The following is a 19909-nucleotide window of genomic DNA, read 5'->3' as shown; positions in this document are numbered from 1 at the left end:
CGAAATCGACTGGTGATTGTTTGAACTTACTGGTAAGTTCAAGTCCTTTCTACCTCTTTCATTATTGATTGTCGTAGTTATTTTTCAATGAGATGGCGACGGTTGTTTATAACATTAAAAATGAAACGTTTCATAAAATTATATTAATCAGTCTATAGATCTAAATACATTATATTTTTACGAATGAAATATGATAAATATAAACAGAAGTATTTGTAGATTAAACAAACAGTTTCGTTTATATAAATGTTATATAAACGAAACTTGCTAAGAAAGATGCCAACCTTCCAAATATTTTTGCTCAATCAATTTGAGGTTTGTTCCTTCTATAAGCGCTTCTAGTTTTCCCTCAGACTCAAAACGTGTGTGTTTATTATGATCATACTATTTTTTCCAAATTTTTCGCCAAGTCTGTCAATGTTTGAATTACTGATATGGGTAAAGTTCTACCTACCATGAACAAACTCCTCTACAGTGATAGCAAGTCTAACAGAGGGGGCGAGAGAGAGAGAGACGAAACAATTGAGCTATTTTCATCCAATTTAGTGGAACGAATTTATATTATAGTAGTCTATAAATGGTAACAATGTTTACGTAAACTGTTCGCAAGGTCACGCAAAGGAAATTGTTTTCAAAAGAATAGTTCCAAGATCCAGTTATCAGAGAGGAACACAACAGATCACACGCAAATATAAAAAAGCAAATTTTAATTTAATTTACATTTATATTTCTTTGTACAAACTTATATTCCAAACACAAATGATTATGTTTCTAACCACTACACATATTCAGCGTATATATTCTAATAATGCTAGCCTTTGACAAATAGTTAATAGGAAACAATGTGCACAATTTTTCGGCGATTTCTCCCCCCCCCCCCCCACTCGATTAATTATAGCCCCTTTTCCGATGAAAAAGAATGTCCTATTTATACGATCTTGTATCCTATCCGAACTATTCTATGTACTTATGGAATCAATGCAGGAGCAAATTGCACCATTAAAAACTAGTAGGATAGACTCTCCATCTAAATCTAACAAACAAAAACTTTCAAGTGACGTGTCTCCTATTCTAACTATGCAAGCAAATAGCTTAAATCATTCCCCCAAGAAAGACTACACTTATACATGAATTTTATTTTTCCTATTACACTTTCCAGCAAAGTTTTTCAGACTTATTGGTCTGTGCTGTCCGGTTTGGAAGTAACGCCACTCCTTTGTCTTAGCAGATAAATAGATCGATGGACACTCACGACAGTAGGCTTCCTATTTTGTCAGCTATTCTCTAGCTTCTTGAGATGCTCACTCAAGTGCATTGCCTCTCAAGACGGAGCTATTTGGCATCTCAAGTAGGCTCATATGCGATGGATTTTTTCTCATCTTTTCCCCTATACTTCATTCCAGCAGCTCATTAAGTTTTAATATTTGTTTATACTACATACACTGACTGAATTTTAAGCCCATTTTCCTGATTTTTTTTTTTTTTTAATTTTCATTTGAGAGAACTACCGCTAAGTTCTTGTAGCTTTGATATTCATGTTTTAGGAATTTCGTAATATTATCCAATCTTTAGGGAGTATGTTCTAATGATTCTAGTTAGTAAAACAGTTAACTTTATTCTTTCCACTAAGTCATTCTGGAATAAACTTAAGTCACGTCTCACAGACAGGAAAACTACGAAAACACGCCCTTACAATTTTTTTTTTATATTTTTGACTAGATGGGTGAAGCAAGAATGCTTTTCATATTCCCCGTTATCTGTAGAAGATAATGTATGGCAGGCATGTCAAACACGCGGCCCGCATGAGGCCCGCCTACAAGTAACATACGGCCCGCCAAACTTTAAATAACCCATATTGTAACCAATATGATCATTTAACTTTTGACAACGCCGAATTAAATAAACATATTTAAAAAATTAACATTTCCACTTAAGATTATTTTATACGCCAAACTAATCTGCAATTTCTAAAGGAAATAATGTTTTATTTGTCATTTCAAAAAATCTTGTTACACCACTGCATAAATATCGAATTTTAACGAGCAAGTCTACGTAAGCGGCTACATCCGCTGATCACAGCAATTGGAGGCTAGTCGTCAGCAAATTTCAAGTAGTAAGAACGTGTAGTGTTTTCTTTATAATTAATAAAGAATTTATAAAAATAATGTCAAAACCTTCAACCAGTATGAGTAAAAAAAAAAAATAAATTGAAGAACATCGTAGTTTTCAAGAAAAATGGGAGATACAATATTTTTGTATCCAAAGGGGGTGGGGAATGCCTGATATATAGAAGCTATTGCAGTTTGCAAAGAATATAATATTAAAAGACATTACGATACAAATCATAAAGAAAACTATGATAAATATGTTGCGAAACTTCGTGAAGATCAATTGTCAGAATTAAAGTTGGCACTTCAACATCAATGAAGTGTATTTACCAAACCAATTGAAAATAAGAGCTACGGTAAAAATCAGTTATTTGTTATCACGTTGAATTGCAAGAAATACGAAACCATTCACTGAAAGGAAATTTATTAGCGAATGTATTATTAAAGCAGTTGAAGTATTGTGTCCTGATCAATTAAAGAAATTTAAAAATATAAGCTTATCTCGAAATACCATTGCTAGCAGAATTTATGATATAGCCGGGAACTCAAGGAATCAACTAAAATCAATAAGTCCAACATTTCAGAACTATTCTCTTGCAATTGACCAAAGTACAGATGTACGGGATATCGCTCAGCTGGCTGTTTTTATTCGTGGATGTGATATGAACTTAAAAGTAAGTGAACTTCTAGAAATTATTAATATGCATGATACACTGGAGTTGATATTTTTGACGCCCTGATGGAAGTTGTGAATGAATACAATTTACCATTTAAAAAAGCTAGTTTGTCTTGCAACTGAGGGTGCTCCTGCCATGATTGGTGTTGTTAAAGGAATTGTTACATATTTAAAAGAAAAATGCAAAGAACAAGGTAATAATAATATTCAACATTTTCATTGCATTATTCATCAGCAAACAATATGCTCCAAAGTTTTAAATATTGAACATGTCCTCAAAATGTCAGCAAAATTGTAAATTATATTCGTGCACGTGAACTTAATCATCGCCAACTTAGTAACTTTCTAGATATAGAAAGTGAATAAAGCGATCTACCTTATTATACAGAAATTAGATGACTTTCCGGTCATCAAGTTTTAAAGCGATTCTTCGAATTGCTGGACGAAATTAGCATTTTTTTTTTTTTAGAATCGAAAAATTATGAATGTGAAATATTAAAAAATGATCAATGAAAAAAGGACCTGGCTTTTTCAGTTGATATTACAGGTCACCTTAGTCAACTTAATCTTAAGCTACAAGGCAAAACATCAAGCAGTTACCATGTTATTTGACAATATTAACATTTTCAAAGCAGAAATTATTACTTTTGCAAAAACAAATTCAAAAAGAAAATTTATCTCATTTTCTTATGGGATAAGAATCCCCATAATTCCAATTTACAGTTGAAATTAATCGAAATTCAGTGCGATTCCGTAACAAAAATATGGATGTTGGAATTCCAAAGTTCTATAATTATTTATCAGTCGATCGATAGCCCAATGTGCAATTAGGTATTTTATCTATGTTCAGCAGCACATATGCGTACTATTTTCAACTTTAAAAATAATAAAACTGCGGAAAGATCAAGATTAACAGACCAGCATATGCAAGCAATATTGAAAATAACTACAATTCAACCAAATTTTGAAGATAGTTAATGAAAAACATTGTCAAGTTTCTTCAAAAATATGATATGTATAATTTTATTTAAATATATAAACTTTATATTTTATATATATTTTTGTAACATGGTTTGTATTTTGTACTTATATACTCTAATGTTAATATTAAAAAAGCTGTTTCCTCTTTATTTCGAGATTTGCTTTTCTGTTGCCGCCCGCGGCTTGATGTAGAATTCTTAATTTAGCCCTTGGAGGTAAAAGAGTTTGACATGCCTGATGCATGGGTTGGGTAATATAGGGTTATAAGCGCTGATCATGGCAGGAGAGTAACAGCAATAACAGAGCCTCAGTTAAAACTTCATTGGCCACAGCATTGCCATCCATTACCTTCCCTGGGTACCCATTTTAGTCGCCTAGTACGACATGCATGGGCTACTGTGGGCTATTCTTATCCCGTCGCTCTTGAAAGAACTTTAGGCAAAATTTATAATTATATTCTGCAAATATTAAAAAGGTGTACGCAGTATTTTATACAGTTTTGGAAAAATAAACTGTAATTTCTAATTTTAATAAAATATTTTAATTGATTTTAATAGAAATAAAATTTTTGTAGACAATAAATTGGTATATATTATATTGCTTTAGAATGAATTCGGCATAATATCTAACTGAACGTACAATGCAAATACCAACATTTACATCAACAATTTCACGAGATTGTGAGATAAATGTCAATGCATTTCAAGGAAACCGTCCATTTCTGAGTTTAATTATTCTCACGAAGTCTTAAATAAGATTTTAATTGGTCTCAAAAAAGAAATTTTATTTTAATGATGCCTAAGGTTCTTTGAATTGCGATGTATGGCACGAGTTAAATAAACAATGCCTATTGTTCTATTGTATTCTTCTAGCATTGTTTTCCAGTGCAAAAGTCTTAGCAGCAAAATCCCCATAATGAGATCAAATATTACTTATTAAAAAGCTGTTCAGGATCTGTGAATCGATGTCAATAAGTAGACGAATTTTTAGCTAACGGCATTGCTGAAGAGATTTACTTTGTATAATGAGGCCGTCTTGAATGAAGGCAATTAATGTAACCCACTGTCTCTTTGCCCTATTGACATAATGTGCTCCCTTGGATCACTCATACAAGCTAGTATTAATTGGCAACAATCTGTTGCATCTCAATTAATGCTTCGGAACAATTGTCTGATCAGATCATTATGTGGTGACCTAATTGCAATGATTGTTCACAAAAGTGAGACATTGTCACTGAAATACTTCAGGTTGGTTATATATTCAACATCTCTTTACTCTTTATAAAAAAGATTCAACTTCAGCAATCCCATTGTTTATTGTTCGTAAATATTATTTATTTCGAAAATTTTATATGTAATTATATTAAAACAACTAACGTTCTTTAAAATATTGAAGTTTTTCCGCTTTGGTAAAGGACTGAAACAAGAATATTTTAATGATATCGTAAAAAGCTTAGAAATCTAACATGTAGAATCTTTGTTTTACTGCAGTGAATGAAGAAATGTACTAGATTTTAGAAAATACTGAAGCTTTTGAAAGATTTGGTGATTGAAAAAAAATTAATATTCCAGAAAAATACAAATTTGAAAATATAAAATGTTAAGTTTTATATTTTCACATTTTTTACAAATAAAATTCTTTTATTTATAAAAAATTATTTTACAAATAAAATTCTTGGTCGAATTTAATTTCTAATTCTTAACAGATTAAATTTTAAAATTGAGCTAACATTCACATCGTATTAAAAATCGCAAAATATTTAGTTAAAAGGTCATTCCAATGGTACTATGAACTGGCAGAATGGTTAATTGAAGACTCTTCACAACTTAAAGTCCTTTTTTTAGGACTTCCAGGGTAACAAATGACAATTCTGTAGCCAATGAAGTTTTAACTGAGGCTCGGCTATTGCCGTTACCCAGCCATGACTAGAGATTTTAGCTCAATAACACCCCATGCACACAGATTTTCTTCATTCAGATGACGGGATAAAGAGTCAAGGACTCAGTTCAACTACCAGTTCTTTTAAGAACTATGAACTGACGAAGAATGAAGCATAATCGACCGTTCCCCGTATGGTTGGCGGGATAAGAATAGCACCAATGTAGCTCATGCATGTCGTACGAGGCGACTACAATGGGTAACCATGGATGGCAATGCTGTAGTCAATGAAGTTCTAACTGAGGCTCGGCTATTGCTGTTATCCTCTTGCCATGACCAGAGCTTTATAGCTCAATAACACCTTATCCATACACTGTAATATACAGACAACGGGGAATATGAAAAGCATTCTTGCTTTGCCCCTTTAAGCCAGTCCTTATAAGGATAAGGACTATGAACTGGCGGTTCTCCATTTATTAGTCCTTCTGTGAAATAAATATGGAAAAAAAACAACTTCAAAATTTGGTTACAACAAAAGAAAAAAAAAATACATGACATCAAAAATACATGATATTTTTGATGAAATAAAGGATAATAAGACTAATATAATAGACACTAATCAATAAAGAGAAAAAACATTATTTGATCATACGTTAATATGATATGTGTAGTGACTAAGCACAACCAGTGATAAACGAAAAACAATTCTTTTAAGGATATGAGTGATTAGGGAGCATCAGCAAGTACTCCAAAACATAAAATGAAGAGGAACATGAGCGGCAATGCGCATAAGGTCTTACTTTTCTGTTATAACTTTCCAGTTTGAAGTGAGTGAGTGTTACTATTCGCTGAATGCGTCGTAGTTCTAGCGACCGACGTCTAGTTAGCAAATATGCTTTCCCTGAAGAGTCTGATGTTTTGCAGATAATTCATTTCTTTACATTCTTATCGTAATACTCCAGAATATAATTGAAGCAAAAAGGTCTGAACTTATACTTAACAATGAGTAATCTACTTGGACGAGACTTAAAGTACCCCCCCCCCCCATGATATTGATTAGGCGGTTGAGCGAGAAGTTACTGATCGACGATGGCAATGACAAGCGTTAGGAATAGAATCAGACAGCTGAAAACTCGGTCAGTGACGATACACTACAACAAAATTGGACGAAAATAGGTATCAACCGTTGACACAACTTAAAGGTTCGGAGAAAGTCCGGTGGTTTTTATATCTAAACAATCCGAGAGGGTTTGGCATTAAAACTTGTCAACTAAGCTCTCGTTGTATACAGTTGATCATCTGCAACTGGGCTGCAAAAGTAGTCTTTAGTAGCCGTTTTCACGCAATAAGCATATTTATATTCCTAAGTAATGATGGGGGTTACTTATGATGCAATGCTCGACTTCAAATCCAGTCCACGTTTACTTTAAACGCGTTGCATTTCTATGTCTTATTTGACAAATCGTTGAAATTGTATACAATTTCAACATTTCACCTTATATTAAATTCCGATTTCTAAACTAGTCTTTAGCGACTTTGTTCTGCCATAAAAAGGAAAAAAAAAAAACACCTTGAAGATTTTTAATGCATATGTTGATGCTTTTTTTTTAAAGACTGGTTATACATATGGAAGGTCGATTTTAAAGGACTTCTATTTTCGTGAAGAGAAGAAATTCTGGACGCTTCCTTGAAAATAAGTTTCATTTTACCAGTTTGTACGCTATTTTTCTACTCTGATTCCAAATATTGAATTTTTAAGTAAAATGTTTCGAAATACAACAGCATAACGCCACTGACTCAATATAGTTATATTTGGTATTTAGAATGATCTACGTAACCAGGTATAGACGAAGCTCTGGCTGAAAGGACTCAAGTTCCAATACTATCTAGGATGCAAAGACCCTCTCTGGTCTTTAAATGAACTAGCTGATCTCAAGTGGTAGTGGTGGCAGAATTTTCCTCTTTGAAAGTCGGGTTTTTCATTTTTCAAAACAGCAATAAGACACGTAATTAGGGCATAATACAGATACGATTAAGTGCCCTATTCATAAGCATTAAGCAGATTTATTAAAGGTCGAGTTACTTAGCAGTGACAGGCCACTTAACTTAACACGAAAAAGATGGAATTGTATTTAGGATATACGAAAAAATAAAATTATGCCCCCTCAGTTCGGTTTCATTTGAACTGTTTTATTGGCAAAATTATTCGTACTAGTTTTCATAATTCCTCTTTGGTATATGGAATTAAGCAATTAGAACATTATGATTAACAAAATGTAATATTGTTCTTGTCCATCTTTCACCCAAATAACGTTAACGTATTTAGAAAATCTGTGGGCATTTTCAAGTTTGAGTTGAATGTGAATTTCATTTTATTTATTTATTTATTTAGCAAATTATAGCGTGTATGCAAAATAGAGAGGCTTAGGTCAGCTAATTGTTGCGATACTGAATGATGCGACTACAAACAGTCTCCAATTATATCTTTAATTATTCGCGAACACATTTTGTCTTTCAATAATGTTTGACGTTAGCATTGTGTGTGTGTCGAGTGCGTCCACACATACATTGCTTGATATTTCTTTTACCTTCGAATTAAATCGTCGCTTGCTTGACATTTACTTGCAACGTTCTTTCATTTATTTTAAAAGAACGCATTGAATCATTCCTACACATTCATCTTAGGTGTAAGCGAAATATCATTTATGCAAAATATTTGCCAACAATGTCTTAGCAGTCACGCGCTGAATAAATAAACTTGTTCACTTAATTCACGAGGAAGAATGCTGTGCTAGTGGCTGCTTGTGCGCATAGTGTATTGTTGTTTGCGAGCCATTGTTGTTTTAATCCTTCCAGTTTTGTACGCCATTAGTTTAAATGTAAGCTAAAAAGTTCCAAAGATGATTCGTTTACAAAGAGAGGTTATTTAGATCAATGCAAAGATACGAAAAGCAATTTATTTCATATAGAAATAATACATCAATCTTAAGGACGCTTCTCAAAACTGTTGCCATTAAATCGCCTCATTCAATACTTTGTTTTGGTTTTCCCATCCTGTCTGTGTGCTTTTGTTGTACGATCTATTGTAGTCGAAGTTATTTATAACTGAGAAAATCTTCTTGAAGCCTTAATTTTGCTTTAATATTTTCATAACATTGCCATTTAAACTATCAGGAGCTGCATGCTATTCTGTCGTCATTAATCTTCAAACCACTGAGAATTTTCGTTACTTTCAATTTGATTGCCTGACTCTCTGCGAACTCTGACATTTTACTATAAAAGTCTCGCGAAGTAATGTGTTCACGTAATTTATAAATCGTCTACCGTTTCTTTTCAAAACCATTTCGATTTGTTATGTTGGGACTGTTTACTTTCTCATTTCGCATAAGCGTCCGAAAGACATTCTATGTTGTACTATAGTCCAACATAGAATGTCTTTGTATAAAATAATGGAAATGTGAAAATTAGACTGCTTTAACTAATATCAGCTTAGAACTATTGCACTGCTGGAATGTTATCATAGATAATTTAATCTATTCACCAATTCGATGAATGGTCTTATGTCAGACGTAAGGTCTATACGGCTATTTACGGTGTCTAGCTCAATACTCACAAAACAAGTCACAATTTCAACGTAGCACCATTAGTTCGTTTATTGTCTATTGCTAACAAAAATGTAGTCAAAAATGAGGGAAGAGGGGACAGAAAAATTATTCATGAGCAGTGGAAGATGGACATCTTTCACTTGCCATCGAACGAGGGTTTTGTCAATAGGAAGATGGAAAGTTAGGTCTTTCCATCTTCCTATTGAACGAGTTTGTCAAGAATGGTGGAGGATTGATGGCAATCATCTCTCCAAATCTTTAGTTGTATGCTTTAAAATTGCCATTTCTCTCTTCACTCGATATACATTCTTAGATCAATCGGAAATAATTCCTACAATTTCTTTTACACGTTTGTATCTTAGAGTATTTAATTGCTATCCTAAAGTTATTACACTAAATACTTGCTTCATTATAAATATCAATTGCAAGTCTATTTTGGAAGATTGCCATGGCCTTTTGGTTACGTGCAGTAACCAAGCAACGGCGAAGCAAGTGGTTCAATTCCCGCAAAAAAACACTACTTGCTCTTTCAATATATGGGTGCGTTATAAGAACAAATAGCTATGTTACTATTTATAATGAACACATGCATTGTAGTTTAACATGCGAGTGTTAAACGACTGTCCACTTCCTATTTAGTGGTCTGAAAAACAGATGAACCTTCATGAGTCATGACTTGACTATTAAAATAAGCTGCCTTCCAATGCGAGAGAAACAGTAATTTGTTTTCTCATATCATTACTAGGCGTTCTGAATATACATTCGTAGCTGACGTGTCTCCAAGATGCTTATAAACACTACCGTATTGGGACTAAAGCATGTAAAAACAGTATTGAATGACAACCGAAGTGCACGCTGCGTATAAGAGTGGATCAGACTGGCAAAGAAGTCCATCATATTTTCACTTTTTCTCTTCTTCAGAAGACATCTTTCTTTCTCTCTATTTTCAATGGTATACTTATCACAGTTCTCAAAGCCTTCAGCTTAATTTGTAGAGGAGTAAAAGTTCTGAACTCAGTATTATGCAGAATGGTATATCAAGTAGCAATACAGAAAACAAGCATTTTTTGTCTTTCTATTGAAATATTAAATGCTTTAAATAATGCTGAACATACGAGGGACTCCCAGAAAGTAAGTTCTGTTTCTAGATATTTTCAATGCAGCGCTACGATCGAAATGGTGCGCATGCGTGCTGAGTTTGTTGATTCCTTAGCAAGGTGTTGGTGCCATTTTCAGATATTCTCGCAGTGCGTATGCTTTTAGGCGTATGTGTGTTTATAATGTCTAAAAAAAAATCGAATCGCCCGCCGCATGTGAAATTAGGTCAGCTATCCCTTGAATGCGAGGAACGTTAAAGCAGCTAAAATTCATCTGCAAATTATTGAGGTTGTTTTTTGATTCATGACAACGCTCGCCCACACACACGGCCGGCGTAACAGAACTCGCCACCTTCGGGTGGAAACAATTCCATCATTCCCCATATAGTTCCTGACCTTGCGCCAAGCGACTTTCACTTGTTCATACATCTGAAATATTTCCTTGGTGGCCGGCAGTTTCAAGATGACAAGGTCAAAGAAGCAGTCAATACATGGTTTGCATCACAGGCGGCAACCTTCTACGACAAAAGTATACAATTCTTGGTGCCTCGTTATGATAAGTGCCTGAACAATGGCGGAAATTATGTAAAAAAGTAATGAAAGATATCTACTTTAATTTTCAATAAAGTTTTTTGTAAGTATAATTTTGTTTCTCTGACAGTCCCTCGTATATTTTCCTATTAAAAGTTATGGGACTCGTATAGATATAAATTAAGCATGTCTGTTGATATAAACAGTGTAGGCCTGCCTTTGATCATAAAAATTGTTTCAGCACATGGCGAAGCGTCCGTCTAATGTTTAAAAAATTGTCAAAATTGCGATTACTAATCTCTAATTCAAATCTAAAAAGTCTCCCTTCATCAGTGGAATTTAATATTCAAACGTCTTGTGTTCCATTGTGTTCTGATTCATCGGGCACATGCTCTATCGAGTTTATGGTGGCTCTGTGATGGCCCCTGAAATGTTTATAAAATTCTCTTGAAACGTATTTATCATGTGGAAGACGTAAAGACTAATACTATAAAATATTCAGATACAGGAAACACAACTCTTCAGAACACTGTACGACATAAATCTATTACATGCGCAGTAACCAGATAGATACTAAAGATACGTTAGTATCCAGACTGGATACTAAAGAAAAGAAAAAAGTTCTTAGCAGGTCCTTTATACTCAATAATCTGTTGCCATCAATCCATGATCCTGATTGTTGCCGATGAAAATTAACGATGGGTATTCGACGCTACAGTTCTACCTTGAAATTTCATGGCATGTGTGAACTTTCAAGGAATAATGCTATGTTCATCGTTGGACATATATGAAAATGTCTTTCCACTTAACGTCGGTGCTTATATGTCCCGAAACTCTGTGTTGTTCCTAGTAGCATTCTTTTTTCACAGTCAGAGTGTCCATAACTTTTGGTAGATAGTGTAATTTGTTGGCTTATCTTAAGAAATTTTCGATGAGAAATTTTCTAACATTTAGTATACCTCTTATTTAAAATATTATCAGGAGACAAAGCGATAGAAAAGATTCTTATCAAAATATTTACTCTTCTGAGAGCTGCAGCTTTGGAGTGTCAATATCTAAATCTTTCTTCTTCAAATCTAAATTAAACTTTCAGTAATCAGACTCTCTCTCTCTCTCTCTCTCTCTCTCTCTCTCTCCTCCCAAGAGATCTGTCACTATTCATTTCGAAGAAATAAGCTATTTTTCATACATTCGCCTGTTGAAATTCTTCCATCGTTATGGTAAAATGAGTTTTCTAAGATTTCTGCACAAATTCTATTTACTTGGTTGGTTATTAACATCTAATAAAGAAACGTGTTTTGCGTTTCTAAGATTTTGTATATTAAGCAGTCACTGCGTATATTTTCTTTCCCGCAGTTGCTTAATGATATGATCTTATTAGTATGTAATTCAGTGCCTGAAATACTAAACATTCAAGGAATCTTATCCAAATGTTAGGTTATTGCAACCGACTATATTATTGACTTCTGCTTAAGATTTCTCTCGGTATTCTATCCTTGTTCATTATTGCTTCTTCTGGGATTGGTTGAAGAAAAAAAAAGATTAGGAAAGTTAATCTTTTTTGCAGTTGATACCCATAGATGGGAAGATGATCGGAGATGAATTTCCAGCCTTGATACTACCCACACATAAGCTTGGAAATTATTTCATTCTGCATCGCTGATACATGCAATAACTACTTTTCTGGATTCCACTGAAATCAGGTACGTGAAATACTTCCAAATCGGAGCTTTATAATCCTCACTTGATTGCAAAAGAGACTGGATACGAATCAATAATCCAAGGCTTCCTCTCCGTCCCGAATAGCTAAATTTAAGTGAAAAAATAATGGACTGACATGATACGTGAGTGATGCCACCAGGACAGCCTGGCTTAATTTAATCTTCCTTTCCATGTACAATGCGATAGTATTATGCCAAAATGACGCTATTTTCATGCAGCTCATCACCATTATTATGAACGGAACTGCAGCTCATGTAAACTAAGTTTGTCATAATAGGGCAGCGCACAAGCCAGGTTTGCAAAATTTAAGCCAAAATTCGAAACGAATAGACAACATTAAGAAATATCAAATACAAAACTTTATAAAAATCAGTAGCATGGTCAGGCTTTGGAAGTGATTCCCGTTGATGGAAAACTGAACTATTTCCCTCTGGTGCCTTCCCTCTCGAAAGTACTTTACACAGTTTCTTGCGTACTATGAAAAGAATCGAACCAATTCGATTTCTCTTTGATATGCGTTATCAATTGCACAACGTCTGCATTAGCTACCCAGAAGCAAAATAATTTATTTTTAGTAGCATGTTTTGTAAAGTTGGCATTGGTTTAATGAAGTAGAACACATTATGGGTCAAAAAAAGAAAATAAAATCCATCAGAATATCAACCAATGCTAACTCAGAATTCTGAAGCTAATTCAAAGCTTGGTGTTTCCAAAAATTAAAATGTAGTCAATATAGTGAAAGAATTCTCTGGAAGACAGGAGTCATTATAATTTTCCTATTTAACTTTGTAGACATTCTGTTGTTCCTTTAGTTTTCAAATAACGTTGACAGTTGTTCAAAACTAAGCTCTTCAAATGCCCATTTACACCAAATTCTTATCTTCATGCAATCTAATGACAGTCTCAAGCAATTTTCTCATGACTACATTAAATGAAAAATTTAGCCAGAATTTTATTAGTTTTCTATTACGCAAATTCCTCAGATGGTAATAAAAGATTACAATCTGTTTACAATAAATGTAATTTCGGATGGAAATTACAAATATCCAGTATTGGAATTGCTAATAACCTATACTTAGAATGCCGAAAACTGTGTGGATGTATTATAAGCAAATAAGTGCTTTTCGGAAACTTTTGAGCCTAAAGTAATAATCGATTACGACTTTGCAAACCGTCAACATTAGACTATAAAAAGAATGTTTTAATAGTAACTTCATTGCGATTTTATGACCCTTCTGAAGTAGGGCATCCTGTTTATCAGCATACTAAAGTAGAAAGAATGTACGTGTCTACTTCACAAAATAATGTTCACATGTTCGGACTAAGTGCAAGAAGCATCCCTGACCTCGTCAGAGAAATAAAGACTTCAAAAGATGACGCGGTTTTAATGGCTTGGGGGGGGGGTGTAATGTTGGAGAAGATGCTGTTTATTATGCCATGCTATAGATAGCAAGTAGATACTCGGGAGGATTTAATGTGGAGAAAAGTTAAAGAGCAGCTTATGATCTTAAGTTTTGTCCAAATATTTGCAGATGAAAATCATTTTCTAAAGCCTTTATGGCATGTAGAAATACGCACATACTGGTTCAGAGATGCTAAACAGACTCGGTAAACAATCCCCAATCATCAAAAATATAATCATTTAATAATAGGATTTCTTTGCCGATAAAGTTCGATCCAAACCTGCAAAATGCGTACTTTGCTGTAGAAAGTGCTGAAAACAAAGTGTTATAAAAAGAAATTTACTCAATACTTATTGATACTAAATTTTTCATTAAAAATAGTTCTCCTATGCCTGATGTTATTAAATCGCATCTTTTACATTTTTTTATAAAATATAAAATATAATTTTTTCATTCAACTAAGAAAAATATCTATGCTGGCATATAGTTCTACACAGCTACTTAAATTATTCAACATTTTGATCTACTTTTAGCTAAATATTAATGTTCAGAGAATCATTAAGTACATTTCATAAAAGTATCGTTCAGATGCACTTTTAGGATACTTCATTTGTAATAATCATTTTTCGATTATCGTTATGCAGAAGCAGTATTTCTGTCATGTATTTCAGACCGATAGGAAGGAATTCTCGATATTAAATTTCAATTTCTGTTTTGGACAGAATTACACAATACCCATTTAAGCCAACAAAAATAACAAGGAGAGAAAGGGATAATTTTCTAACATCTATAAGCAGTTATTCCAATACTAATCAATAATGCAATATGATTATTAAAATAAAAAACTACGGTGTTTTTTTTTTACGATAGCTATATAGCATGGATCTTTAAATGTTTTATGTAAATTACGGATTTAGAAAAGGTTGCTGATCCTCTTTTTTTTTTCTTTCAAACTCAAGGTCATGGTAGCATATCTCCAATTGTGTCTTGATTAAAATTCAAAGTTAAGAATCGTGAAATAAAATTTAATAAATGCATTACGATTAAGATTTATATGTAATCTAAAATAAAATTATATATTAAAATTTTAAATTATTTTATTCTTTACTTAAATTTATTATTTTCATAAGTATTATTAGGACACCTTTATGTTTTATAATTTAATTTTATATTAAATATTGGAAAAAGTTCGCGGCATTTGTATTTATTATGTACTTATGTCACTTCCCTTCAACAATGACAAAGTAAGTTATTGGAATTAGTAAATCAATCGTTCCCGAGGAAATTTATTTTAAAATTAATTAAAATTTGAAAATAATTTTCTATGCATTTTTTAAAACTTATTTTTAATATTAAATTTTTAGATTTTGAAAGATAAAAACGTTAATTTGACGTAACATTTTAGATTTGTGTAGAGGCTCTTTTTATACATTAGAGCAAAATAGAAATAGTAAATCTGAAATCATCTTTGCTATTATTTTAAACTACAGGCAAACCAAGTTAAAATAACTTTACGCATTATCTCAAAGAAATAAGGAATGAGCTGAACAGGTGTATCAGACGACAATAACAAAAAAAAACAACAAAAAACTTAAGATTAAGAAAGCAGATACTTAGCTACGCTTTTGCTTTCTTAGTAAAATCATCTGCATAAGTGCGCCGTGTTTGTGAACTAAAAAACCCAGAATAGTGTGAATAATACTTCACATGCCAAGATTACATAGTTTGGAGACAGATAAAAAATACGAGGTAATTTTCTTTTTCTGCTGGTATTTGTAATTCAAATAAAGGGATTGCGAGGATGATACCAAAATAACCTGTCAGGAACACATTACTTCGATCAACGATGTTCTGTATTCCCTAAACGGAAACAGAATTAGACATAGAATAAGAATTTCTTCGCTTTTCAACATACTGACAGTTTGAAACAGAATTCTGTTTACATAGATACCAAATGAAATTTGCATTTTTCGATTTGCATGACGCAGATTGCAACAGTAGTAATTGTTTGAGAATAAAGAAACAGCAGCTGTATCAGTCTACACGAGAGCTGCCCAATGAAAGAATTGAAAAATGTTCATTTTGTTTTTCTCTTTCTGAATACAAACAGCTATTTTCATATTTTAGCAGTATATTCTTACATTTTTTTTTTTTTTTTTGAAACGTTTGTTCTCTTGAGTCGATAGGATTGCTCCTCAGCCGAAGAACGATTTTCTTTATCGTGTGTAGCAGCAAATGCAAGTCAGCCGAATTATTCAAGAGTACTTCCCCTTCACAAGTTGAATCTCTTTCCGCTTCTAAATGTGTCAGTTTTTATCCTTCGACTGTTTCTAAGTGGAACATTACGTTAAAAAGAGAGGTTGATAGATGACCATCTCCTTTCTTGTGCGCGTTGCCCGACACAGCGTGTCTTTTTAATGATGACTAGGTGTTAAATAGTAGGCGGATACGGGCGAATTCACTAAACTGGGCTAAGTGTTCTCTTTGCGTGTGACAAGCACAGCACATTCTTCTGGAAAGAAAGGGGGTGAATAGAGATAAACTAGTTAGTTAGATTTCATGTATTTGTTACAAGTTTCTTTCTATGTGATTATTTTTAATTTGAGTTAGCTTTTTTGATAGTTATTTATAAAAACCTCAAATCATAAAGTTTTTTTTTTTTTTTTGGCTAGATGGGTGAAGCAAGAATGCTTTTCATATTCCCCGTTGTCTGTAGAGGACAGTGTATGGATAAGGTGTTATTGAGCTATATAAAGCTCTGATCATGGCAGGAGGATAACAGCAGTAGCCGAGCCTCAGTTAAAACTTCATTGGCTACAGCACTGCCATCCATTGCCCGCCATGGATACCCATTTTAGTTGCCTCGTACGACATGCATGGGCTATAGTGGAGCTATTCTTATCCTGGCTACCACACGGAGAAAATCATAAAGTCCTTAAAACGATTGGTTAGATGGGCGAAGCATATTCCCCGTTATTTGAAGAGGACAGTGTAAGGATAGGGTGTTATTGAGCTATATAAAGCTCTGATCATGGCAGGAGGATAACAGCAATAGCCGAGCCTCAGCTAAAACTTCATTGGCTACGGCATTGTCATCCATTACCCTCCCAGGATACCCATTTCAGTCGCCTCGTACGACATGCATGAGCTACAGCGGGGCTATTCTTATCGCAGTCACCACACGGGTTGTGAAAATCATAGACTGTGACAGTCATGGAAGTAAACCTAAGGATATCCGAAAAAATAAATGGTGTATAATGAATATGATTTAATTAAAGATTAAAATTCAGAAATAAAGTATGAAAATAATTTTACTGAATATAAAATTGAAATTATATTTTGAAATTATTTTTAGTATTTACGTTTTGTATAGAACAGAGATCGGTATTGCTTATAATTAAAATGAGTGAATACTGCAGTCGTTAGATGATATGAAATCTAGACGAATAAGTTTTTTCTCAAATAATTCATTGTTGTTAGTCTCTCAAATGAGTGGATTTTTTTTTCTCCTGTTGTATTTCCTCTTTCTGTCTGGAATTAAATATAGCGGAGTATACTCTAAATGACAATTCATTTGATAGCAAAGAATTGAAATACTAGGCTTTAAATTAATATAACAGCGTGATTAACTCGAGACGGAATGATTATGTAAAATTATTAATGAAAAATTATTTTCGTTTAGTAAATTCATGTTTTAGTTCCATTGGTGATACAGATGCATATATCGAATGACAAATAATTTTTTTCGTGGCTGGTTTTTTAATTTGCTGAACCATTAGGCAAGCTTCAGTTTCCCTTATATATAATTTGACTACTGAAATTGGCCAATTGACTTTTCTGCATAGTACTGAGCACCAGTGAGAATTTTTCAACGTGTAGCTGCACAGGTAAAAGTTTATAATTATTAGTGGTTTCTTTGTACTAATGTTCCCACGGTTATGCAGCTTAAAAATTTAAAATCTTTTTGTTGATGTGAAGCTAAATATACGAGTTAATTGTTCATATGACCTCAATTACAACTTTATCCAAATCTATAAAAGTGGAATAGAAGGGGATGAACATTGAAAATGTAGACTAATGTAAGGATATGTTTTTCGGTAAGAAGTTGAATTACGATAGATACATAGTGAAAAGGGAAAAACAAAACAAAACGTGACGATATAAAGATAGATATTTCGAGTTAATAAGTGCAATAATCACGTTGAAAGAAAAGCTCAGAAACTGTTTATTTATTTTTTATATTAAAACGCTTCACGTGTAAGATTTGTCAGGCTAAACATGTATTATTATTCTCAACTTAGTTTGCCAAAATTTAATGTATGCCTGCTAAAACAAACTAAAAAAAAAAACGTATTCGGTATACCCATAGCTATTATAAGGGTCACAAAGAGATTAGGACAGCTAAGAACATCTATTAAAGTATAATGTTCTAATCTATTTAAAATGCTCTCGAATTAGTTAATAAATCTTTCCTCTAAACCATGTTTCTATGTACTATATTTAAAAATAAATCGCTAGTGAACACTTTGTTTTGCTTAAATTCACCGAACTACTTTTATAAAAAGATTAAAGAAGTGAATGAATAAAAACAAAATAAGTATAATACCAGAGTATCTTTATTATCAATGTTCAATAACGAAAAAATCGCGCGCGCGCGAGCGTGAATAATTCCCGTGATCCGGGAATCATTCTCGCGCAGAGCCAAATGTAAAATAGATATTCAAGTAACGTTAGCAAACTGCCGAAATTAGTATATGTATCAATTCGCCTTATGAATTGTTCTCTCCACACTTAACAAAAATGAGCATTCAGAACGAGTCCCGATATATGTTGAAGGCGTTTTACAGTCTTGAACTATCTGTGGAAAAACTGCATGCCAAACTCACGTCCATGGCCTTTACTATTATTAAGTGGGAGGTGACCTCGCAACCTCTTATCGACATGCTACAAGTGGCTCCGTTTTGTAACATCTGACGTCCCCAAATGAGGTCAGATCATAATTTAAAATCTCAATTAGATTCTTATGAATTGCACATATAAAAAAGTAAAATATGATCGGATTATTGTACTGGGAAATAAAGAGTATGATGGTAATCTTAATATTTCTCATCAACATATGATGCTATGCGTATTAACATGTCTTTTATATAAACTACGACATTCTCTTCAAAATATGAAGTATGAAATATAAACCATTATATCAACAAAGAATAGTTATAGGTGCAGACCGTTGCTGGTTAAAATTTGCGCCAAATATTTTCGTTACGATTCACATCCAAAAAGCATAATTTATCACACAACTGTTGATTGCTTTATAATTTCTATGCAATCAAATTTTACTTACCTTAGTGACGGTTTGTATCTTCTAACAGCAGCAACAGAGGCACGATATTTGCCTCCCGATAGACACACCACTCACTTCCCATGCTACCGGACAATTGGCAACCACCAGCGACTTTCCGGCTGCTGCTAAACCATCAGCGGAGCGATTCCCCTCTCACTCTTATGAACGTCTTTTCCGGGGCTGCACAGCGCAGACTTGCAACAAAACTCGTTCTCTCTGTTTTGTGTGTGTGCCGAGACTGAGATCGCTGGCCTCGACTACGATGCCACCACAGTAGCTGCGAGTGTCGCAGTACACCGCGCAGTGTCATTGGTGAGCGTGTGGGCAGAACTGTACGATGAATGAAGGCCCGTAGGCTTTTGCTGCTTGAGCAGATGCGATAGAAGCGAGAGATAGACAGAAAGAGAAAAGAGACAGAGCCACTCAATAAATGTTTTCATATTTCGAGTGTCCGTATATTTTCTAGATTCGATCATAAAATTGAAAAGGTAAAAAAAAAAAAAAAAAAAATAGGGAGTATGCGCAGTTGATAGCATCCCCTTATTTTTCCTTCATGCCGAATTA

General features: G+C 33.5%; 1 protein-coding gene across 3 annotated transcripts in view; it reads right to left on the bottom strand.

The window, feature by feature from the left end:
• LOC150094397 (uncharacterized) overlaps window positions 1-19551 on the bottom strand; it is a 164651-nt gene extending 145100 nt beyond the window's left edge. For all 3 annotated transcript variants that reach the window (XM_090412293.1, XM_090412294.1, XM_090412295.1), the window contains exon 1: window positions 19346-19551. The gene's annotated coding sequence lies outside the window, so the exon portion shown is untranslated. The remainder of the gene's footprint in view (window positions 1-19345) is intronic.
• Between the last annotated feature and the right edge of the window lie 358 nt (window positions 19552-19909).

This window comes from Typopeltis vanoorti, chromosome 22 (genome assembly GCF_054136105.1).
Source record: "Typopeltis vanoorti isolate ZY-2024b chromosome 22, IOZ_Tvanoo_1.0, whole genome shotgun sequence".
Classification (NCBI taxonomy): Eukaryota; Metazoa; Arthropoda; class Arachnida; order Uropygi; family Thelyphonidae; genus Typopeltis; species Typopeltis vanoorti.
This window is presented reverse-complemented; position numbering and strand designations above follow the sequence as displayed.